Source organism: Nomia melanderi, chromosome 14 (genome assembly GCF_051020985.1).
Source record: "Nomia melanderi isolate GNS246 chromosome 14, iyNomMela1, whole genome shotgun sequence".
In the NCBI taxonomy this organism is placed as follows: Eukaryota; Metazoa; Arthropoda; class Insecta; order Hymenoptera; family Halictidae; genus Nomia; species Nomia melanderi.
The window spans coordinates 76,999-99,831 of record NC_135012.1 but is presented as its reverse complement, the minus strand read 5'-3'; the positions used below and the strand labels follow the sequence as shown (position 1 = coordinate 99,831).

Sequence of the window (22,833 nt, the reverse complement as noted above, 5' to 3'; positions counted from 1 at the left end):
TTCTTTCTCTTTTTGCGTTGAAGAAACTCAAGAGTTCCTCTTTTCCCTGTTTCTCTTAGCTTCCTTCTTTCTTCACCTCGCTTTCGACACACACACACGCGCTTCGTAACATTCTACAGGCTAAGCTGTCGCGTCTCAATCCACGTCATCGTCGCCGTTTTCGATCGCGTTAACCCACTTCGGCTTTTTGTTTATAATTCGCGGAGCAGACGGGCCCGGGCAACGGCGAAAGTTTCGTTAGGCGACGAGCGGCGCCGTCGTTGGCTTCATTGAGAGGATTTTAATGAACCCTTCGCGGCGAATGACTTCTCGCTCGCCGAACTGGGTCGGAACCGTGGACAAAAAGAATAGTTCTAACGAGCGGAACGAAGACAATAGACGACGCTTCGATCCCTGACTCTCCCGTTCCGGTTGAAGGATTCGATTTTTCGTTAATGGCACGCGTCTGACGGTTACTGACGTTTCGGGGGAATACCGGGACCGAAATCGTGTTGGCGAATTAAACGATTAGTACAGCTTTACATTCGCTGCTGCGTACAATGCTTAAAGTATCAAGTGTTTACAAGAAATCCTTATTCTACTCAATTCACACGAAAGAAAATGAAATGAAACTCTGAAAATGTATCAGCGATTCTGTTAGTTTCACAAGTCCATAATTGTGCTACTGGTAAACTTAAATTAGACATCAGCAGTACGCTAACGATAGCAAATGTAAAGAACAATTAAAAGTAACGTATTTAGTAAACCAAGTAAATCTCGAAGTTCTAATGAAAGTTCCCTCAACTTCAACCGTTTCCAGTATCGTAGTCATTTTAATATTACCCAACGATGTTCCAGTAAATTTCTCTGAGTGCTACAGAGAAATAACAGTTATGTCAGCGGAAAACAAAAGATTCCACGTATCGAAATAACGTGTAGGATAGTATTCACAAATCATTCCGCGTGTGTTGCGTTGGTACTTATGTAAGTAGTCGTAACGCTTCTAACGGTGGGTATACACCATATTTCTCGCATCTCGGCCCGCCTATTATTCGGTTATTTCGTGCTCGCACGCGAGTGTGCTCGTGCCACGAAAAAGCGAATTCCTCCTTCTGCTCGGTGAAAAGCAGATCAAACCGCTTCCCACAATGGGAAACACGGGGATAGCGGTAATGTTATACTCGTTCCACTTCCTCTTGCCGCGATCGCTACCGACGAATAGGCGCCTTTTACAAGATCCTTGCGATAGCCGCTGCCGGAATTAATTTTTTCGACGCCGGCAAACGTTTCTAATGGTTCCTCTTCGTCTGTTTTTTCTACCGAATACGTGAAAGTTCATTACCTACCCCCGTTAACCGCTGCCCGATCGAAAAGCACCGTGTTTTTTCAAACTTTTAGTCAAATAGTCCCTTTGCTAGCTTTTAATACTCGCCGGATAGAGATACGAATAACAGAGAGAATTCAATTTTTCAGAATGAAACGTCAGTAACAGAAGGTACCATGTTTAATTCGAAACTGAATGGAAATATCGATATTCGTTAAACCATTGGAATATTAACATTCTAAGCGATTCGAAAGTCTCGCTATCCTCTGTCTTACAATATAATATAAAATATCTATTTTCTAAACTATACTTCTTTAAACAAACACGAACACCACAATTTTCCGTCAACAGTCTTCAACGTCGAATCATTCACAACCAAACATCACACTCCCCATTTTGGTTTCTTTCGCCGTTCCCTCGTTTTTTCCTCTCCCTGGGTAGCCAGTTCTTCGTAGACCGTTTCTTAAGTACCAGGTAATTAAAAGTTCGAACCAACCACGATTCACGCCTGGAAGAATCAGCACCAAGCCAGGTTTCTATCCTCTGGCCGTCCCCTTTCACCTCTCGCCCTCCGCCGCTCTCCGTTCTTTATCCTTTTTTCTCTCCCCGCCTTGTTTTCTTTTTTCTGATCGCCTCTGCTCTATTTTTTCCGTCTCCCTTCTTTTTTCGCGGAAAAAGTTTCCTTCTCTCTCCCTCACTCCCCCGCGAACCCCGGAGTTTTCTGGCCGCGACAGGTCCGACGAGAAAAGTTGAAAAATTCCGCGGCGCGGTTTCAGGGAGCAACTACCTCCCGTTGAACCGCTCCACCCCCTAGACGGCCTCCCCACGGGTCGGTTGTTCTAACGTTCTTTTGATGTCCTCTCGCCTCCTTCGAATCCTCTTCAACGGGAACCCCGGAAAAACTGTCGTGCGTTTTTAAACGAAAACTTCCCCCTCGACGGCCACCAATGAATTTCGACTGAAAGCGAGATGAAAGCGGCCACCGGAACGCGAGCCACGGTTTAATTACTTCTTTCGACCGCGGACGCTGCCCCTTCTCCTTTCTATTTCTCCACGGTCCCCGTGTTACTACTTTATTTCCTTTGAACGGCCGCGCCGAGTGCCGCGCGATGCGCTTCCCGCTGGCGGGTTTTCCTTTCAACGGATCCTCGGGCGAGGAGATTTTCGCCTCGCCTCGGACTGCTTGCGCGATTATCGCATGGCCATTGAGCGATTAGTAAACCGCGGATCTTTGGGAACTCGTTGACAGCTGCGGAAACGTTTCAACTGCTTCGGGGTTCACGGGTCCGTGGAGCGAGGTGTCGGCAGTTTGAAATTTGAGTTGTTTGCTGCTCGAGTTATTGGATACGCGTGATATTGAATATTCGACTCGTTCGCTGTTGGAAGTGTTTAATTGTTGGACTATTTGGTGCTCGAGGTGTTGGTAATTGGAACTATTCGGAGTTGGAGCTATTGGGAATTGGGCAGTTGGAGATTCGGACGATCGGAGATTGGGCCGATTAGAGATTGGAACAATGAGCAATTAGAATCATTAGAATTTTGAACTGTTAGAATTAGAAACGGTAGAGACTCGACCGATTAGAGATTGGAATTATTAGAAATTGGAATCATTCGAATTTTCAACTGCTGGAATTTCCGAGCATTAGAATTTGAAGCACTAGAGATTGAAGCTATTAGAAATTAGAACCATTAGAACTAGAAACGGTTCAAATTAGGAACAATTAAAGCTTGCAACGGTTAGAAATTAGAACGATTAGAAACTGAAACTGCTCGAAAGCAGAGCCATTCGAAGTTTCAATTATTCGCAGCTTAATCTATTCAAAATTCGCCTCTAAAAAGGCTGAACTTTAATGCGAACATCTGGAAGTTAAACATTTATTAAACCTTGGTACGTACAGTTCCATAAGCCGGCGTATCTCGTCGTATAAGCGTGATCATACCCGACATTAAGTCAGTATACGTATTTCCAGCAGATAAAACTCGTGATCCGTGTGCAGAAAACCTCACAACTGATTTTTCGTCGCCACGTCCAACGCGACAGCGCGGCATTTCTCGGCGGACCGAGCTCGGTTTATATTTAATTGAAAAACGTGTAATTCGTAATTTCCCCCGGGAGACGGCCGGCGTGTCTTCTTGATCGTTAAGCTTCGCAGCGGGAAATTTCGTGAGACAATCTTGATATTGCGTCCGTCGTTTCCCTGCTCGCTGTTTCCCATCCTTTTTTTCGCCCTTTCATAACTTCACACCCGCCGATCCGCGCGGATTCAAATATTCATCCGTCTGCGGAGGATACTCGCTTACGAACGCGATAAACGAATATCGAATGATTTTGACTCGCGTAGAATTTTTATCGCCAGCACATTTCAACGATGAATTTCAAGTGCGTTTAATCCGCGATGAATCAAGCTTTTGTGCACGGTTTTCGATAGTGCACAAATATATTATTTATTCAAACTCCTCGGCCGGCGTTCGCCGAATGATTTTCAACAGAACACTGCGCCATATTGTTCGGCGTACAGTTGTCATACTGCACGAGGAATTTTTAATAAAACATCAATGATTGAAATCAAACTTCATATACACCTCTCGTTATATAATCGAAATATTATTCATTCGAAATTTCCCGTCACGTTTTTCTAGTGATTCCTCGAGTCCATTTAACATTTTCATACAATATTTAAAGGTTCTAGTACAAGGCAATGGATTTTTAAAATTCTAAAACGGTGAATCTACACGAACAAATTAATGAAAACTTTGGAATGAATGTTTGTTACGAGAAACTTGATTTTCCACGCGATTAAGTGCATTCAGATTAATTCGAACGATTGAACGAAGTAATTCGAAAATATCGAGGCTGAATAAATTCAAACGGAATTCATGGAACGAGTACGAAATTTTCTCTGGGATCAACCGAACATTGAATATATTTTTCATCGGCGTTCCTTCGCGACAGGAACGCACAAAAAATATTCTTTAGTCGCCAGGAATATCGGCATTATGATTTTCGCCGGGTTTCGATGCATTTAAATGAGAATGTTAAAAACGCGGCTGTACACGCGAAACGCATTCCCCCGGTCGCTTTGTAAGATGAAAAACGAGTTTTTTTGCATCCCGTATTAAACGCGGGGTTTCGATAAAGGCGGAACAGTATTTTCCCTGACATTTCCTTCTGACGTAAATAGCATATCCAGTTCCCCTAAAAAACCGTGGCGAAAAATCCATGCTTTGAACTCTTTCCGTTCATTCTTTTTTTCTCGACAAAAAAAAAACGTACCGACGGGGGGAAAGACCTTTGGTAAATAAAATAGTCGGAACGGATGGCTCTGTCCCAGCGATTCCCGGAAATTTCGAAAGGATTTTATACGCGCACTTTTTTCGAAAGCTTTCCTCCATCAAGTTTGAAGGTTCACGTCATTTTCAAAGCTTTAACGCGCGCCGATTCAGTCGAGTGTGAATAATTTCCCGCTCGAAACATGGACACGATGGACATTTTATCCCGGACGTTTCTAGTGAAAGTTAAGGAACGTCTAGAAAACGAATTGTATTATTCTTCGTTCTTCCTTAAGTTAGTGATTCAGTAATTTATTCAATAATTACATATCCTATACTCTACATTCCGAAATAAGATATGGAGTATCGAAAAATTGTTACATTGCACCTGAACAGAAATTCAATCTCCCTATCCACAATATTTAACTATCTCCTCACGAATTCATCCCTTAATTCCAACCGAATTTTATACGTCCCATAGTAAAAGAACATTGAATTAATCAATTTAATAATAATAATAATAATAATAATCCCTGGCAGGGCTCGTGTTACACGATATCCGTGAAACGATCAAATCGTTTGCAGCAGGCTCGAAAATATCCACGAGCGTTCGCGTAGCCGTGCGAGCTCCGGCAGTTTCAATATTATCAATTATTGCCAACGTTATCAATTACATTCCTTTCCAGCGTGCTGACAACACCGTGGCGAGCGGCAGCCACGTTGTGCCTCGCGTTCCCGGAAATAAGAGACGTAAACAGTTTGCGGGAAGAGGTCGAGGGCAAATGCGGCGTGCCCCGGATCGTGAACGCGCAAGGGAATATCGAGTCGTTCGTTTCCACGGCCTGTGAATCATCTAGACGAAGATAATAGCTCACCGACCGCGAATAACAATTTATCTGGACCGCCGTTCTTTCGGGATCACGAAATTGGCAGCGGCATCCCGGGTCGGGCCGGCCGGCCCAGCAATTACTTCGCTCCCCGATACTCCGAGAAGTTTCTAACGGTCGTTTGTCAAGATTCGGTTCGAATATGTCGCCGGGAAATATACTGCTTCGTTAATTAACCAGCTAACCGTGGAATTCCGTTTTAACACTGTTTCTACCGAAGGTATCGAGAGACACTTTTCGAAATTTCTGCTTGTAATTGTCTTTTCGGTTTAGTCACCTTTCCTCGATTGAATTTTGGAGATTTCGTTATTGGAACAGTCGGAAAGTTGATTTAGAATGTACGACTGATTGGAGAGTAATTTTATGTTAAATTTCAAAAGATGTCTTTTGACAGCTTTGGTGGGAATAGTGTTAATCCTTCGCACTCGAAGGTTGGTTATCGTTTGTATTACTTGCAACTCGAAGGAACTTTGATTGATTAGAAGAGCATTTTTATTGTTTAGAATTTTTTGAGCATTTTTATTCATTAGAATGATGCGTTTTTAAGGTAGAGTATTCGAGTGCAGAAGGCTGGAAGTTTGCAGTGAGATGTGTAACGGAATTATTTAATGACGAGCGTACACGTCGAGTGTAGGGCAATGCAGATATATTTTGTTTTACAAAATTAAAGTCGAATTTTGAATTTACTTGGATTCTGAATTTATGGAGTTAATGAAATATATTTTCAGCTTTGGGATTCAAGTTGTAAACGGGAATGTAACAGTTTTACGGTTTTTAATTACGAAGGGAATATTACTTGATGTGTTATTGCTGCATTTATTTACAGTCGCTGCTTTTTTATTAGGTACTGAAAGGCAACCGTTTGTACCCTTTCATAAACTAACAAACCAATCCGCTCGGCTTTGCCGGCCCTCGGGAAAGGATAAATCAACAGACAAAATTATAAAACAGCTGCAATGCAGCTCATTATGAAACCTGTAATTTATCAAAATACTGCAATGGAAAATGCTCTTTAAATCCCGCACTCATCAAACTCCCAACATACACATCCTCTCTCAACCCATTGAAAATAGAATTCAACCTTATAAATTTCTCCAGTATCTACCATCATCATCTACTCCATCACTAATTCTTAAACACACTACTCAATCCCATTCCAAACCCACACTCAAACCTCAACGCTACCAGAAAATCTGCATCAAACATAAACATTCAAAAACTCATATCCATCAACATTCATTCTCTTCTCAAAATCCCGACATCCACACAAAAGTGCGATCCAAAAAATACAGTACAATCCGAAAAGTCCATAAACTATACCAGAACATACCAGAAACCTACCTAAAGTCGGTCAGAATAATTCCGAAAAGTTGCGAAGCCGAGCCGGTTTCACCTGTCGGAGGCCTTCACTGGTTCACCATGTATCGCGGAGCGCGTGTACTCGGAGGAACGGGCCGCGAGCGAACGGCGACAGCGGCCGGCACATTAGAAACAATCACAGAACATCCACGGAGGAACACGTCACCACAAGACTCTTGCGTTCGGGACAGGGACGTCGCCGAGGGACGCTCCGGCGCGTTCGTGCTCGACGGCGGCCGGTGGCGGACTACTCTTCGTAACGCGCGCGCCCACCGTCTGAAGCGCGACGCCGGCTACGTAGACCCGTAGTGGATGTATGTGGGTGCGCGATGGGAAGGAGGGACCGGCGACGGCGGCGGCGGCGGAGGCGGAGGCGGCTATCTTTTTGTCGCGGGCTTTCTTCGAGGTAAACGCGCGTGAAATCGTGATCGCGTATGGTTCATTGGGCCGGGGGTGCTCGTGGCTCGTTAGCGGCGCCGGGATCGATCATATATCGCGATTAACATGCTCGCGGTTCTTCACTGTTGGCTGCATGCTAGGCGAGCATGGAGATTTTGAACGGGGATGATGATTTAAGCATTTGCTGACGAAGATTCGTTGAAATGTACGAAACCTTCGACAGATGAAGTTCAATTATATATTGCTTAACACTAGAACTACCGTACCAAAATGACTAGTTTCGACTTTTTGTTAAGCAATTATTGATACCTTCGAAGCATTGAATATTCGAAATGATTTTGAATAGTTTCATTTCCGTACTATAATGAAAGTTTGAAGAAACTGAAAATAATCCAATGTTACAGTTTTTATAGGAATTGCATGTTAATCGTATTAAATGCTCGGTTCTAGTGTTAATTAATAGGAAAACAGGGAACTACGTGATGATCTCTTGTTGTTTCACTAATTAAATCATTTCTTCGCGACTTATGGAATTAGAGATGTTGATCGTGAATTTATGCATTACATTTCTGTGCTTGAGCGAGAGGCTTGTAACGTTTGAGTGATTGAGAGATATTTGATAGTTTTTGGAATGAAGACAGGCATTTTAATCGTGTCTAGATGTCAAGTTGTTAATACAGTTCACTAAACATTCGTGTAACAATTACCCGATTAATTGACAGATCCGAAATAACACTGCAGTTAAGAAATATCAAACAAATCTGAATGCCGATACTCTTCTCTTCAAGATCCCCGCGTATTAAAACCGCGGACGCTAATTAAAAGTCGCGTGGAAGCAATTACAATCGCAAAGGCGTGATCCCCGCGTAACAAAAAGTTTAATAAACTCCGACGAGATTTTTGTATCGTCTGAAACGTCACAGAACCCCGGACAGGGGCAAGGAATTTTAATTCGGTGTCTGTTGGTGCAAATTAGTACGCAGAAGCTGTTTAATAAAACCACGTCGCCGGAACTTACATTTCTCATCTGCGTCTAACGAGTTTCATCCGGCGCGGCGCGGCGGTTCCCGAAATGCGAAATTTAATACGTGTGTAATTAAACTTTTACCACGCGGAAACGTAGCGGCGCGTATCGCGCGAGCCGAAGAAGTACCGCGATGTAGCAGCGCTGATAACGTTACAGAAATTTCTCTTGAGCCCGTAGAACAGACCGCTGCAAGTTTAATACCGGCACACGTGCAATAACTATTACGATGATCATAATAGCGTCTGGGAACCGTTCGCACATAGTTCAACCGACCGACTCCGGCATTCCTCCTGCGCGAAATTAACTACAGTTGGATTGTCCCCGCAGCTAATAATTTCCGGTATACTTTGTGACGTATCGCGAGCCTCGCTTTGTGATGCGATATTCTTGGCCGACGTCGTTGCGCGGAATCTCGTTATTACGTTGTTGCTCGACGTTAGGAATTATTAATTACTGACCCGCTACCAATTAAACCATAACGCGGTGCCGGATTCCGAACGCCGCGTTTGTCGCGAACGACGGACACAGGAACACTTGATCATTTGAAATTGTTAGGTTCATATGTAATCGAATTACAAGTCCAATATAACAAACACTCGCGCAGTACGATCATTTTTTAACCCGTTGTCGTACAATGACGAGACCCGTGATGAAGATTTCTAGACTAACTTAACAATCGATGTTATTCATTACCCACGGATCACAGCAAACTATTTTGCTATTATCATTGTATTATCTTCAAATAAACTTTCCACTTGAAGTAGAATGGACAATTCTGTTGCATTTCTTCCAAATTGTCGATAGTAAAATGGTACATGAGTATAGTGGCGAAAGTAAATAGTACGCAAAGGGGTTAATGGAATTATCAAATGATTATTTATCGCGTGAACGTTTGTACAGTTCTCTTCGAGGAATTCTAACGAACGCGATCGAGAAAGGGAACAGCTTCTGTCGCGAGGCCCGAAAGCATTTCATAGCAGTGTACTAAATGCGAGTTCGCAATGCGCGCACATGAACAACCTCGCCCGGAAACGTTGTATATAATTGTGTTATAATAGCTATCGCAGGCGTCGGCTCGTTAAATTGTTAATACGTAGAGCCGCGCGGGCCTCGCGGAAATTTCACCGATTAATACTGTACCATCGTACCGGAATTACCCGCGACGTGACACTTTCATTTTCATGAGTGCCGGAAACGACGTCGAACAACTTGGAACTATGGCGGCGGCAAGCATCTCACGAATTAATCAGTTACGCCGACGCGATCGATGCTTCGCTTTGCATTCGGATGAACGATGACGCTTCGCGCGGCGAGCATCGCGTCAAATATTTCGGGATACGCGTTGTTTGAAATATTCTTATTATTGTTTATCGGGAGAAAGGGACAGGCGAATTCTATTTTTACAAATGTCGAACGAACGGAAGCTACGTCGATGTTTTCCTGTTCTCTCGATGCTGTTTCGAAATTCATCGTGCATATGTTAATAAAAAGCTGTATTTTCTAGAGGTTTCTTTCTAGAAAGAAAAAGATTGGTTTCTTTCTAGAGGTAACGGGAAATGGGTAAAAAATCTTGTGAAAAGGATACGCGGGGAAATTGTAATTTTTAGTATGTTGAATGGAACAAAGCGGAGTAAGCAAAGTTTATTAACGTCTTCCCCGCGCGAGAATTATGTTGCGCCGAGCGCATTAATCATGGAACCAACGGGCAGAATATTTACCGCATAATCATTTGATTAACCACGTTTACCTGTGCATTGACGTTTCTAATGTAGACTCTACTGATCAAATTGCATATACGGTACAATGTTGCGACCTCGTGGGAACTATGATTAAAGGGGAATACATTTAAACAATTGAAATGTGTATTGAACAAAAAACTTTGGAGAATATTCGTCCACGATTATTTCATTAAACTCGGTATGAAATTGTCATTTACTCAACTGCTTCATTAATTTCAAGTAATAAACGAGTCTAAAGCAAACAGGATACACCGTGTGGCCAATTCAATTTCATCAACCTGTTGAATACTTTTTATTACCGACTATTATTAAAAATTTGTATCACTTTAGTCACGTTTTATCTCTTCGTAATTTTATGGGAATTTCTACAAGTTCAGACGAATTCAGGATTATCTAGATTAATAACAGCTGTTAAATAAAGATGTTGTCCTGTCAGAGGAAATTAATTACAGTCACGAAAATTGTAGATCATTATTTGATTACTACATCTTTGTAATGATCATTGGACCAAACGAAATGGCGAAGATAATAGTAATAAGTTCCCAGCCGCGGTCAATATCATCGCAATTGCTCGACCGTCAGACGCAAACATCTAATGATAATTAATTACCAAGAAACGCTGAGAATAATTAATCGTCAGGAAATAATTAATCGTTCGGGACGATAAAATAAACATGATCGAGCAGTGATTTATAATCCGCGGAGGGCAGACGCGGGAAAATCCGCGATAAAAGCATGACAAAAACGATTCGCTTCTACCCGCATTTATGAACTGCTCGGATTTACTTCTTACCGGAGAATAAACTCCCAACGGCAACTTGCTTTCGGTCCCTTGTAATTAATTAATGAAACTTAATTTCGTAAATAATCTCAGCTGAACGAAACTCCGGACTGTCTGTGATAACTTCGAAAGTGATTAGTATAAAAGTTCCAACAAACTGTCGTTGCGCGGAATTTAAATTCTTCTATAATTGGTTTCAGCCAATAAAGCTATAATAACACAGAACTCCTCTTTATGAGAACTAGTATTCCCCGCAGCCTTTCAAGGTATAAATTAAAACTAAACGAGTCAAACTTCAGAGTCAAATTTTCAGTTCGTTCCATAACTTTATCTTCAAACACTCTTGCCCACAGTATACATAAAACGAAAGAAATTCAATCTAATCCAAACGTTTGAATCGAAACACAAAATTTCCACTATCATTGAAAAAATTCACAACATCCACATAATGTAAACAAAAATATGACCACCATACGTTTAGCTCTATACCTGACAACTTTTATCTGCAATTTTTCTATCACTTTTCCTAAATTATCGAGTTCCGTCTAGAAAACGTTCGTTTGGCCGTACTGTATGTTGTTTCCGTTCTCCTGGATCCCTGTAGATCGAAACTAGGAGCAGTCCAGGGATCAGAATCACGCGGCGAGTTTCTCACAAAATTGCTGGAGGCTGAAGACGCGGAAAGCGTCGGGGAGCGTTGAACCAGTCTGTCCGCGAGGGAAAGAGCTTTTCAGGGGGTGGACCTAGCCCGGGGTCATACGCTGCGGACTGAGGTCGAGGGCCACGACAGATACGGATGTACCGTTGTGCAGGTGAAGATATACGCGTCAGAGACATCCACCGCGGGATCGAGGAAACCGCTAAACTCTATGGCTGATAACAGATCGCTTCTGCCGCGTCTCTTGTTCGGCCCACTGGCTAAATTCACCGCGGCGTTGCGGGCAGCCGGGCAACAGACAAATATCACCTCTCCATTCTGCTAATTTCATTATTTCCCTTTTTTTCCAACTCATATTTCATTGTATAAAGGAACCGTAAAATGTCTGGGAACGATTATTCTTCGTTTATTGTGTACATCTAGTTGTATGATTATTTTATTTTGATTTTCAATGGATATTCAGGCGTGAGTAAATCATCCCTGGGAGAGTATTTGATTGAATGGAAGAAAAAATTAGGTTATGGTGTAGATAGCTGTTTGTAAAGAAATGGAACAGGTTATTTGTATGTGAGATGACAAGAAAGATAGAAAGGGGTATTGAATTTTTGGTGTATAGAAGATAAGTGGAAAGGGTGAGTTATGATCAGACGAACGCAAAATTTTCGAACATTACGTGTATCAAGCTCGCAGGATTCATCAACAGTTAGCGGATAGAACAACCGTATCGGATCATTATCGATAGGTGAGTGATGCCGACGCTACCCTTTACAATTTGTGCACAGTTTGATTTGGCTTGATTCGGTTTGGTTCTGGTTCGCCCTAATTCAATGCAGTTCCCCTGCAGCCGGTGTAACGATTCTCCGGGCTAAACTACGATTTACCTTTGTATTTACCTTTCAAATTTTCGATGTGGCCCTCAACTATTCAAGTGTGACTCCACGTGTCGTTGTGCTTTCATTGCAACTCCCTTCTCGCAAATGAGTCACAGAAAACAATTTTCTCTATCATACTATTACTACTCCTACCACATACCTATTCAACATTCATTTTTAAGTACCAATTACATACACCGTATATTATTCCAAAAGAAACTTCCCACTCTTCACAGCTATCAACAATTCCTCTTGACAATTGCACTGCAATCAAACTCTTTTGAAAACTGAAACAAATTGCCAAACATTCACTTGCCGATCGATCTCTCCAAAATCACTCAAAAAGCCAAACACCCACAATTCCAGCCACAGAAATCCAGCGTTCGTCAAGCTGACAGTGAAACCCAACGCTAATGTCTTGTTCGCTCGAAAGAAGACGAAGGGCTCGCCTAATAGCAGCACGTGCCGTTCACCAATCAAACAATGCCCACGCCGGTTGATGTGTTAAGTGGCTCGGCACGAAAGTGTGGGTGCGGAAAATCAGGCTCCATTGTGTGTTCCTTGTAAACTTCGCTCTTCATACCAAATAGGTCGAACTACGATGTGAATGAAGGGTCCGGAGGGGGGGGGGACTGGAGAGCTGTTTCTAGCCCATCAATCATGGTATTTACGTGCGCGGGCTGGCCCCCAAGCGAGCTGGTCGGGCACAATGCCGAAAGCTCGTCGAAAGGAAAGCCTGGAGTTTACTGAGGGAGCTACCCTGTTCGCGTACCTCGAGCCCTTTCTATGGCACCGGCCATTCTTCCCATAATAATATCATACCAGGGCCCTGACGAAACGTGAACGATGGAAGTCAGCTTGAAACGGAACCGGCCTGACCGGTTCCAAGACGATTTTCCGCCAGAGAATCCTCGTACTTCGATGCTCGATGGTTAATGATAAGCACGGCGCCATGAAAAATGGTCAAAACGCGACCCACTCTTCTTACAATGGCTCTATGGCGGTCATGGCTCCGCGTACGCATCTGTTTTCTCGAAAACTATTCCCTCTTTTCTATCATTTCCTGTTTACTTTCTTCTCTGTCCATGTCAGTCCAAATGTACTTTCGGCGAGCATGAGTGAAATTTCTAGCTTTACTTCTAACTATAGTTAGAAATAATATAATAATATTCTAGTTGTATAACTAACCTCTAGTTTGCGCCTGGTTTGCGTCCACTCGTAGGACGAGCCTCTTCACTTTCGCTTTTACTGTGTTCCTCCGCTGCCAGCCTCTAGGTTTCTCCAGTAATTCTTAGCTCTCCTCTACTTCTTGATCCTCTCTTTCTATCCATATCTCTCTTCTTGTTCTACGACTTCTTCTTCGAGGATCCGGGGAAAGTCAGTTAAGCGAGGAACTTCGCAACTATCGACACTACGCGTTTTTCTGGCCCGCACGTGAATCCAAGAAACATTCTGAATAAACTTGTATTGCGGAACGAGAGCACGTAACTTATCCTCCAATTCGCCCAGAGTTTAATGAAGTGACGGCAGAGCGTTAATGGTGGATGCTGAGTGGGGTTGATTTTGAGGATGAGGATTTTCGTGGTATAAGATTGAGATAATTTTGAGGTAAGCGGAGAATTTTAAATGTATAGTGATTGGAAATGTCGATGTTTAATCTTGCAGATTTTAGCAGAATTCAGTTTATGTGCAGAACGTAGAAATTTAGACCTTTGAAAATGAGACTTTTGAATCTTCTCAATTTTCTACAATCAGTTAGATTGATTTGCAACGAATTGCATTGATATTGAAACTGAAAATACTATTCTACAATTAAATTGAAACTATGAAATGAACTGCACAAATGGAAAATTAAATGTCCGAACCCATAGGCTTACTAATATACCATCATCAAATTCTTTGTCTACTCCATTATTCGCAAGATGCTTCCATATCATTTCCACAATAATTTGATTAACACTGTATCACTGAATTCCCGTGCCCGTGGCCGAGCTCCCGCGTCCGTCTAATGGGTCCGAAACATCCCGAGCATTCACTATACGTCTCCTTTCATATTTCACCAACGATTCTCCTTATCTTAAATTCCGGAACGGTTGTGCCGAGTCCGAGGGACCTCTAGAATTTTCGTCGTAAAGCCGCTATCAGCGTTTACAGTATCCCTACTCGCTATAAACCCCGTTCCGACCGCGTCTTTTCTTCATCGGTGAACGCTGCTTCCTCAGATACTTCGGCCAACTGCTGCTATTTTTATTCATTTACTTTTACCAAGCTTTACCGTCGCTTCGACCAGGTCATTAGCAGCTGGAGTATCTAGAGTATCTTTTTCACTTAACTTGCACAGAGATTCGTTGCTTAGCGCGAACTTAGATAAAGGAGATTCTCGATGCTCTCTATATATGAGCCTCGAGTCAAGATAGAGCTAAAGGGTTGAAGAATTAGATAAATTAGCTGAATTTCTCAACAAAATACTAGGTGTTCGAGAATTCAGAATGATTCACTTACGTCCAAGAAGACAGCAAGTGTTTGAAATGAATTTTTAATTAACCCTTGCGTGTCTTATCAAGATTCTGTTCAGCACTTCTTTCTTAACGAAGTACCTTTTAACTCTTTGCACTCGACAATATTTTTCATTAAAAATATTAATTACTTTCTGACTAAATATTATCGACATTCTTCGTAACTAACACGATTGATTACCTTCTATAAATTAAGAGACAGAAGTTACTTTGATGTTTTATGTGTTCATACATTACACAAGGTTTAATATTGAATTGAAAATTTTATAAGTAAGGCACCTGCACTGTTATTTAGTGTTCTCGGTTTCAAGAACCGCAACTCGCGGTTCCAGGCCTGAATTTTCGGTGATCCGCCGGAGCCGAATCGAAAGAAATCTTAATCCGTTTAACGACTCGGCCGGAAGTAACGCGAGAATCACTCCCGTCGGGACGGCTGAGTGTACCAAGACATGATACCAGGGCGTAAACCCAGTTTCAGCTCGAAAAGCACTCCGCCGCGCTACGGGTACATTTACTTCTAACTACCCTATGAAATATCGCATCTGGGAATTAACATCAGCACGCAGAATGTTTTCGTGTCGCTTAGTGCCCGGCGAGAGCGGGATGCTTTCATCATGGCGAGTCTCTTGCCGGCGAACAAAGGTATGCTCGCGTGAATATGAATAACCGACGTACGTTATTACAGACACTGTCCCGCCAGATTTTGAACGCGACGATCTTCGCGGTGAAGAAATTGTTCATTTATGGCTTGATTGATATATGTGAGAGTTTTCAACGGTTTAGCGAATGGTGTTACGAATAATTAATTATTTGGTATCACAGTTGGTATATCAAGTACTCTGGTAATAAAACATGATGCCAGTGCAGCCTTTGTTTTATATAAAACGATATTCAAATAATATATTTCCAGTAGTAGCTCTTCTATTCCATCGACAACCACAAAGCAAACAACCCTCGAATCGCTTTAAATCATCGAAGCTACACGTTAAACACCGACTACATCGACATTAAACATTAAACCCTGGATACATCAAAACGGTGTGCATATTGATCACAGGACACGTGGAAATGAAATATTAAACATTCAACATACCGAAATCATTAACCGTTGACACAATACACTTTATTCAGAATTCTAAAGTATAGTTGGAAACAGAATTAAGAAATGGATTTTCCCTTCTCCAATTTTCAATCGAAATAAAACACTCTTAGAATCATTATACTTCAAGTCCACGTCGATTTATATATAATATCAAAAAGTTCTTAAAGACTTTATTCTACCATAAAACCTCTAAAAACGATCACACGTATATCTTGTTATATTGGGGGATATATTTGAGTGTGAGAATAGATATATTGATGAGTGATGAATGTGTGTGCAATAGATGAATGACGCGACTGTGTGTGTGTGTGTGAACGCGTTTTGAATGAATGTTCAAAATATTCGAGTATTCTAGACTAAATTGATTTTCTCTATATTGATCTTTATGTCAATAATGTTCATTTTTTATGAATCTAGAATATTCCAAGTATACGTGAAGTTAATGTATGGTAATGAAATAATATTCTAGAAAGTGTGCGATCGAGATTGTTTAATAGTTTTATTGTGAGCTGTCATGAAATAATTAGACTGTTTCACATAAAATTCTCTCTCTCCTACAATATCATGTGCATAGAATGCACATTTAAATTTCCCAGAAGTCCATCGAAGCCTAATCATCGATCACGAGCAGAATCTCGGGGCTTTCCTTTCATTATCGAATCTGCCCTAATTACGTGGCAGCTTTTTACCAGGGAACAAATGACACCGGGAGCCTAATTACTCGCGGACGGTGTTGCAGGTGCATCACCGGCAAAATCAGATGCGCGCAGGTACGCCGTGCTAATTGAGTAGCGGCAGACTACTGCGTCCTTACAAAAGAGAGTCAGGACGCGCGATCGGCGTAGCGAGGGGCGGGGGTGAAAGAAGATTGTTAAGGGGGACGTTCGGGGCGCGAACGTGTCCATTTGAACGTGTAAGGGCCGGTCGAGCGATGCATCGGTATGAATAAAGTCTGCGCGCCGTTCGACTCGGAATTGCCGGTGTTTGTGCCGGCCGGAAAGTAGACCGAGTACCATCCTAGTTAAAGCACGACCGGATGTACACGCCGGGTCCAGGATGCAAAGCGCACTGGGTTCCATCGGTGTCCGAGAACCTTTCGCCGGATGGCTAGAAGAAAGCATCGCGGTACGTGCCGGGAAATATTCACGCGTTCGGTATTTAATTAACGGAACGTTGAATTTCGAAGTGAACTCGTTCCCTTCTTTTTCCTCGAGAAGAATTATAGGGGAATTCGTTTACGGTTTAGGAAAGGGTATCGTGTCTGAGTCTGTTACGTGTTTCTAGTATTGTTTCGAGTGTTGTTGTAATAATTAGGTAATTTTGGAATATTGGTTTTTGTGGAATATTGGTTAAGTGAGTGTGGTGATTAATCTTTGAATGGAGTTGGAAGATGTAAGTTAGACTGAGCTTTTATGTTTGATTGTTTAGAGATGATTTGACGTTGTTTGTTGAATGAAGATAGAGACATTTTTAAGAGTAATTATTCAAAATTTGCGGGATGATAGGATGGAGGTATATAGAGATCATGGGTCTATGACTCATAGATCAACCGCAGGGAAAATGTCCGGCATGTTGAATGGAAATTTAATGTTGTATGAACCCTCGGCGCTGTCCGATTGATCAGTTTGTCAAGCACGAGCCACGCTAATTAGAGCGGAATCGATGATATTTCGGCGTCGCTCGGGATCTATTCGCGTGAAGAATGGCGATAACGAGGCCCGTCGGCATTTGATTAATAAATTCTCACGTGCTCGTGACATAATAAAAACCAGCCCTCCGCGGGAATGTAAAATGAGGTGATTATTCATGAGTCCGCGGAATTGCATATTCAGGCACCGTCAAGAAAGGGCTCTCCCCTCTTATTAAAAGGAACGGGCTGGGCGCGAGTGTTTAATCCGGCAATGTGTACAAAAATGTGAACAAAGCGTCACGAGTTTCCCCCTCTCCAACCTCTAATTACAAAACAAAAGAGAATCACAGATGCGTTTAATGCGTTCACTGCCGAAGTACCACTCAACAAAATATTCTTTCGAACGGAACAATTATTTTTCACACTACAATTAAATCGAAATCATACAAGCAGTCTGGTTAACAGATTATTAAATAAATTCGCTTAAAGATCGCTTGAATTTCCAAAAAATGCACTCAACTTTTACAAGAATCTTCAATTTCGTAGTTGAAAATGACCGTCTTCAACTGCTCTGTAGTTCTATTGTTAATCATTTCAGGATTATATTTAATGAACCATCAAGAATCTTACATTCAACAAAATATTCTATCGATGTTCCATCGAGAAAATTCATTTTCAAATCGCTGTCGATGGTGTTCGAGGGATGTAGCGATCAAAGTGTTCAAACGTCGACTGTAAAGTACAGAGTAGCGTGAACGTTGGTGTCAAAACGAAATCGTGTTATCAGTTCGCCGAGCGTCCCCCTTGTAATGGATTTACCGTAGACGCGGCATTATACCGCAGTTTCGCGTTACACTTCGCAAACGAACGGCATTGAAAGTAAAGTTACCGGGCGAACTTTCAGTCGATTTCCGCGCGGAAGTAAAACACGTACTGCTTGAATAATTTGTTCAACGATGCCCGCGTAGTAAACATTGAAAACTGTGCACTCCGCGGGCCTGCGCGATGGCGACTCGCCTTCGTCCCTTATCGAACTGACTCCGACCAGAATTTGATACTGTATGCGCTCGCCAGGACAGTAAAATCAACAATCGGAACTCCGTGACGTCGCTGATGGAACTTCCAAGTTTTTCATAGCTCAGTTTCTTGCTAAGCTTTCGCTAAATCGACAGAGTAGAACGAAGTTTCTTTCGAATTTTCAAAGTTTATAGTAAACAATTCTTCTCGAACCCTTTTATAATTCAAAGTGTCCCAGATTTCTAACTGTAGAGCATATACAAAGTATTGTGAAACATCTTTTAATCGAGATAAGTCCGACATTTCTATATTTACTTGTAATATCACGAGAAACCGGATAGACAGGACATTCTAATTTCGATGACCTACATTTTAATAAAACAACAGTGTCGCAGGTTCACGAGTGAAAGACCAACAGCATTTCTAACCGGGAAAGGTTAACGCGACAAAGGCGATGCACATTTCAATGCGCAGCAAACTCGGAAAGGACAATATTTAGCAGATAAAGTTTCAAGGCGCCATCGAACTAGAATGGAACACGAGGCGTCGGTACGCATTACAGGCACAGATACCGTGTAAACGAATTTCCGCGTCACGTGCCGCACCCCGTCGCTCTATCGGTACCATTGCGACCCCATCCCAACCGCCATCTTTTTCTTCCACCGTTTCCTTCCCTTTTCGCCTCAATTCTTACTCCTCCTCGACGAAATAAAATGATGGAACACGAAGACGGGCTAGAAAGGGGATGAAAATGGCTGGAGAAGAGCGATTTTTTTTGCCCCTCTCTCACCCCTTTCGTCTGGTGACGGTATTTCCTCGCGAAACTGGTGGAGCCGAGTTTATTTTTATCCGACATACCCCGAAACTAATTCGATCCCGCGCACGGGGACGTTCTTTGAATAAAAATCCCGGTGGCTCGCGGCTGTCGCGACGCTTTCCGCGCGGAATTTCACGGCGTAACGCGCGACGGGTGCAACGATCGCTGACCTTTGATCTTTTTTCCGGCGATAGATTCTGTCCCCGGGTTGCCGCACAGGGAAAGAAACTGCGCGGAACGAAGGGATGAATCGAGGGCTCGTTTTATGCGCTCGGATACGATGGCCGATTTATACCGGTCGTACAGGATGAAAGAGTTGCACGCGACCCTTGCGATCTTCTCCGCGGAATCGCCGAGCACTCGGTAACGGTTGTTCCGTCCAGGAACCTTCTTCCGTTTTACTGCCACCGGGACGTCGACGGGTTTTTCAAGGATGGTTCTTCGTGTAAAACATACGTGTGCTTGCTAGTCATGGTGATACATTTTTAAATGCACGCTGGATGATGGACGATTGATGGCGGACGATAGAAATAATAGTAATAGACGATAAAACTCGATGTCCCGAACAAATTTTCAAGTAATTCCAGAGTTTCAAGCCAGAGCGAGAGGAAAGTGAAAGTAATTAGGAGTTCGATAGTTCCCGTGGATTCCCGATCGACGAGTTTATCGTACAACAGTCGTCAAACAAAATTAAACGTTCGCAAATATTTAAACCTGAACTTGACTATCTTCGACATTCACAAAAACTCGAATACTTGTAAGTCACGCATAAATTCGTACAACTATAATTCTTCTCTTTCTATCGATTAGCTGATTCTTTGGGAGTGCAATCAAGATTCCATACTTCCAGAATAAAGCTATACCTTTTTATTTATAATACTAAGAATATAGAACAGCCACTTCCATCATTCGTGCCTACATTCACGAGCATTGGACAGCTATAAATGGTACTTAAGTCAACGCGTTAATTTCCCAATTTAAGCGTAATCATCATACCACTCTTCCTTCACAGAAATTCTCTCCACAGTCGATTCAGGTTAAATTGCGCCCGGTATTCTTATACAAAAGATCGATACAGCAGGTCGATCGAATTGCTGGTAGTTTTCTGAGGTGGCGTGGTCCGCGTGCAACGCTCCGCCGAAATCGACGTCGGAAGCGCAATTCCGAAAATTACTCGTTGCACTGTGCAGCCAGACACGAAGGGGGGCAGAATCTGAATCCCCCCCCCCCTCCCTCCCATACCTTTGGAGAGCTGAATTACTAGCCCTACATCCTGTGAGTGACGTTATCACGGTGCATTTGATGCATCCGGTAGGTCGGTGCCTAGGTGCCTGTCTGCCCGAGACAGCCAAGTCACTGCATTCGATATTCCATATTGCGAAACGCTTCTGCTTACCAACAGGTACAACCTACTCGACGCTACAATTTGCATGCACCTTTGCACCCCGTAACAAACAATTCGTACCTCGGTGCCGTGGATGGATTCGCTCTCGTTCGACCATCTGGAATTCGCTTCGGACAACACGCGAATATCTTCCGAAGGTCCTACTGCTGTATCACGCCTGCAACTAATAAATTTCAGATCGTTTTGAAGCATCGTTTTCATTCAACAGCAAAGAATTTTATTATGAAACGGATAGAATCTTGTAAACGCGTACGGAACGTTTTCGTGGAACTTAATTAGCTTTGTGTTTATCGTGTAACTGAAAGGAATTTCTCATTGATTCGAAATTTGTGGAGTAATTTGAGATTTTATTATTTTTTTGGAATCTAAGCTGATTGACTGAATAAGTAGATTATTGAATTTAATTGGGAATTGATCATCTGTTTGTCTTCAAGGAAACTTCAAACATATTTTTATATAAGTATTTAAGGAAGGATTTATTCTTTCAGAATATAATTCGTGTTTAAGCAATTCCGAATATAATTTCGGGACTATCCGTCTGTTATCTCGTAAGTGGAACAACAACAGAACATCTTCCGCGTATCCACGCGCAGACAGGTAGCGACTAGCGTCCGGTGTGTTCCTAATTAAGTGTTCCGTTCTTTAACTCGACGCAACGACGCCGTCGGCTACGAAAGTTCCCCGGTCAATCGAAAGTTTCCCCGAAGTTAACCGGAAACTTAGGCTGAGGTAAATATTCCATGTACACGAAGTGAACAAGGTGAACAGCCATGCGCGACTAGCAGTATCCTCTTCAACAAAGTTCGCTGAAAGGTAATCTGATTAGATATTACTGGAAACAATTCAAGTATAACGTTATAACTGATTGGATAACGTGTTATCTCTCGTAATCTCCAATTATCATTCTTCTGCAATTGCAATCGAGTTGATTACGACGGGCTTAATTAACTCTTTAACACAATAATATCCTGTACACAGTATACAAACTGCGATATCAGTTCATTCTCTGCCTTATCTGCAACAGCTAGGAATAGCTTACACATTCTTCTATTAACCCTTTGTACTGAAAAGTTTTTTACTGGAAATATTCAAGACTTTCCGACGTTGTTTGAACCGAATCTAACAATAATTCACAGATAAATTAAGCAACAAAGATATTTTACTTAAATATTTCACATAGCAATACAAAGTTTAATTTAAAGTATTAAATATTTAACTTCATAGTTTTGCTGTATCAAATGAAATAGTGACTGAGTGTCACCTCTCGAGTGCAAAGGGTTAAACAGGTATCGATACAAAAATTATAGACTACGAATCTTCATACAAATTATAATTAGAAAGACAGAGTTGCAATAAACTGACGTCTAACATTACAAGAGACCTTTCGACATTACTTTGGATTTTCCCTGTGCTTCGTCAGGTTTTATGCATTCTATGCAACTTTCCACTCTCAAATTTCCAGATACTAAAAACTCCACGATCCAATAACCGAATCTCCCATGAATACTGAAATATCCACATTCCAACGAGCAAATTTCCCTCGAACACTGGAAAATCCACAATCCAATAACAAAATTGCATCTTGCCCAACTCTGTTCCTTCGCTTGAACCATCCTCCATTCTCAAAGATAGAGTCCAAGGGTCCTTGCACTGCAGGACCCGACGCACAACTAATTCCCCGCAGTCCCACTCGACCGTAGAAACGCGGGGCACGGAGCAACTACGGTATCGCTCGGCTCGTGTGTCGTAACGACGATAACCTTTACGGCTGTCGCGCCGGAGATACCGAACTCCAGTCTTTGGGCGTCTCGCCTGCTCAAAACTGCGCGCTCGTTGCGGATGCTACGTGATTTCATCTTGTTCCAGGGCGTTTCTGCAACGCGAGCGTCAAAAGGTGCAACACACCGGCCTGTTACATAGAAAACGGGCGATCCAGGTGATTCGTGTTCGATTGGCTTGCGCCAGGACGCTGATCGAAGTTACGGGCTGGGCTCCGTGTGCCGGCTGCCTTCGAGTAACACGGTTAGTTGCCAAGGCACTTGCCGGAGTAT

General features: G+C 42.5%; 1 protein-coding gene across 3 annotated transcripts in view; it reads right to left on the bottom strand.

Annotated features, from left to right (window-relative positions):
• The window catches only part of LOC116429275 (uncharacterized), a 230,344-nt gene extending 216,723 nt beyond the window's left edge, over positions 1-13,621 (bottom strand). Inside the window, exon 1 of one of the 3 annotated variants that reach the window (XM_031982059.2) lies at positions 13,484-13,621. The gene's annotated coding sequence lies outside the window, so the exon portion shown is untranslated. Of the gene's footprint in view, positions 1-6,790; positions 7,097-13,483 lie in introns of those variants that run through there. The other 2 variants (XM_031982052.2, XM_031982044.2) reach the window with 2 other exon arrangements.
• Between the last annotated feature and the right edge of the window lie 9,212 nt (positions 13,622-22,833).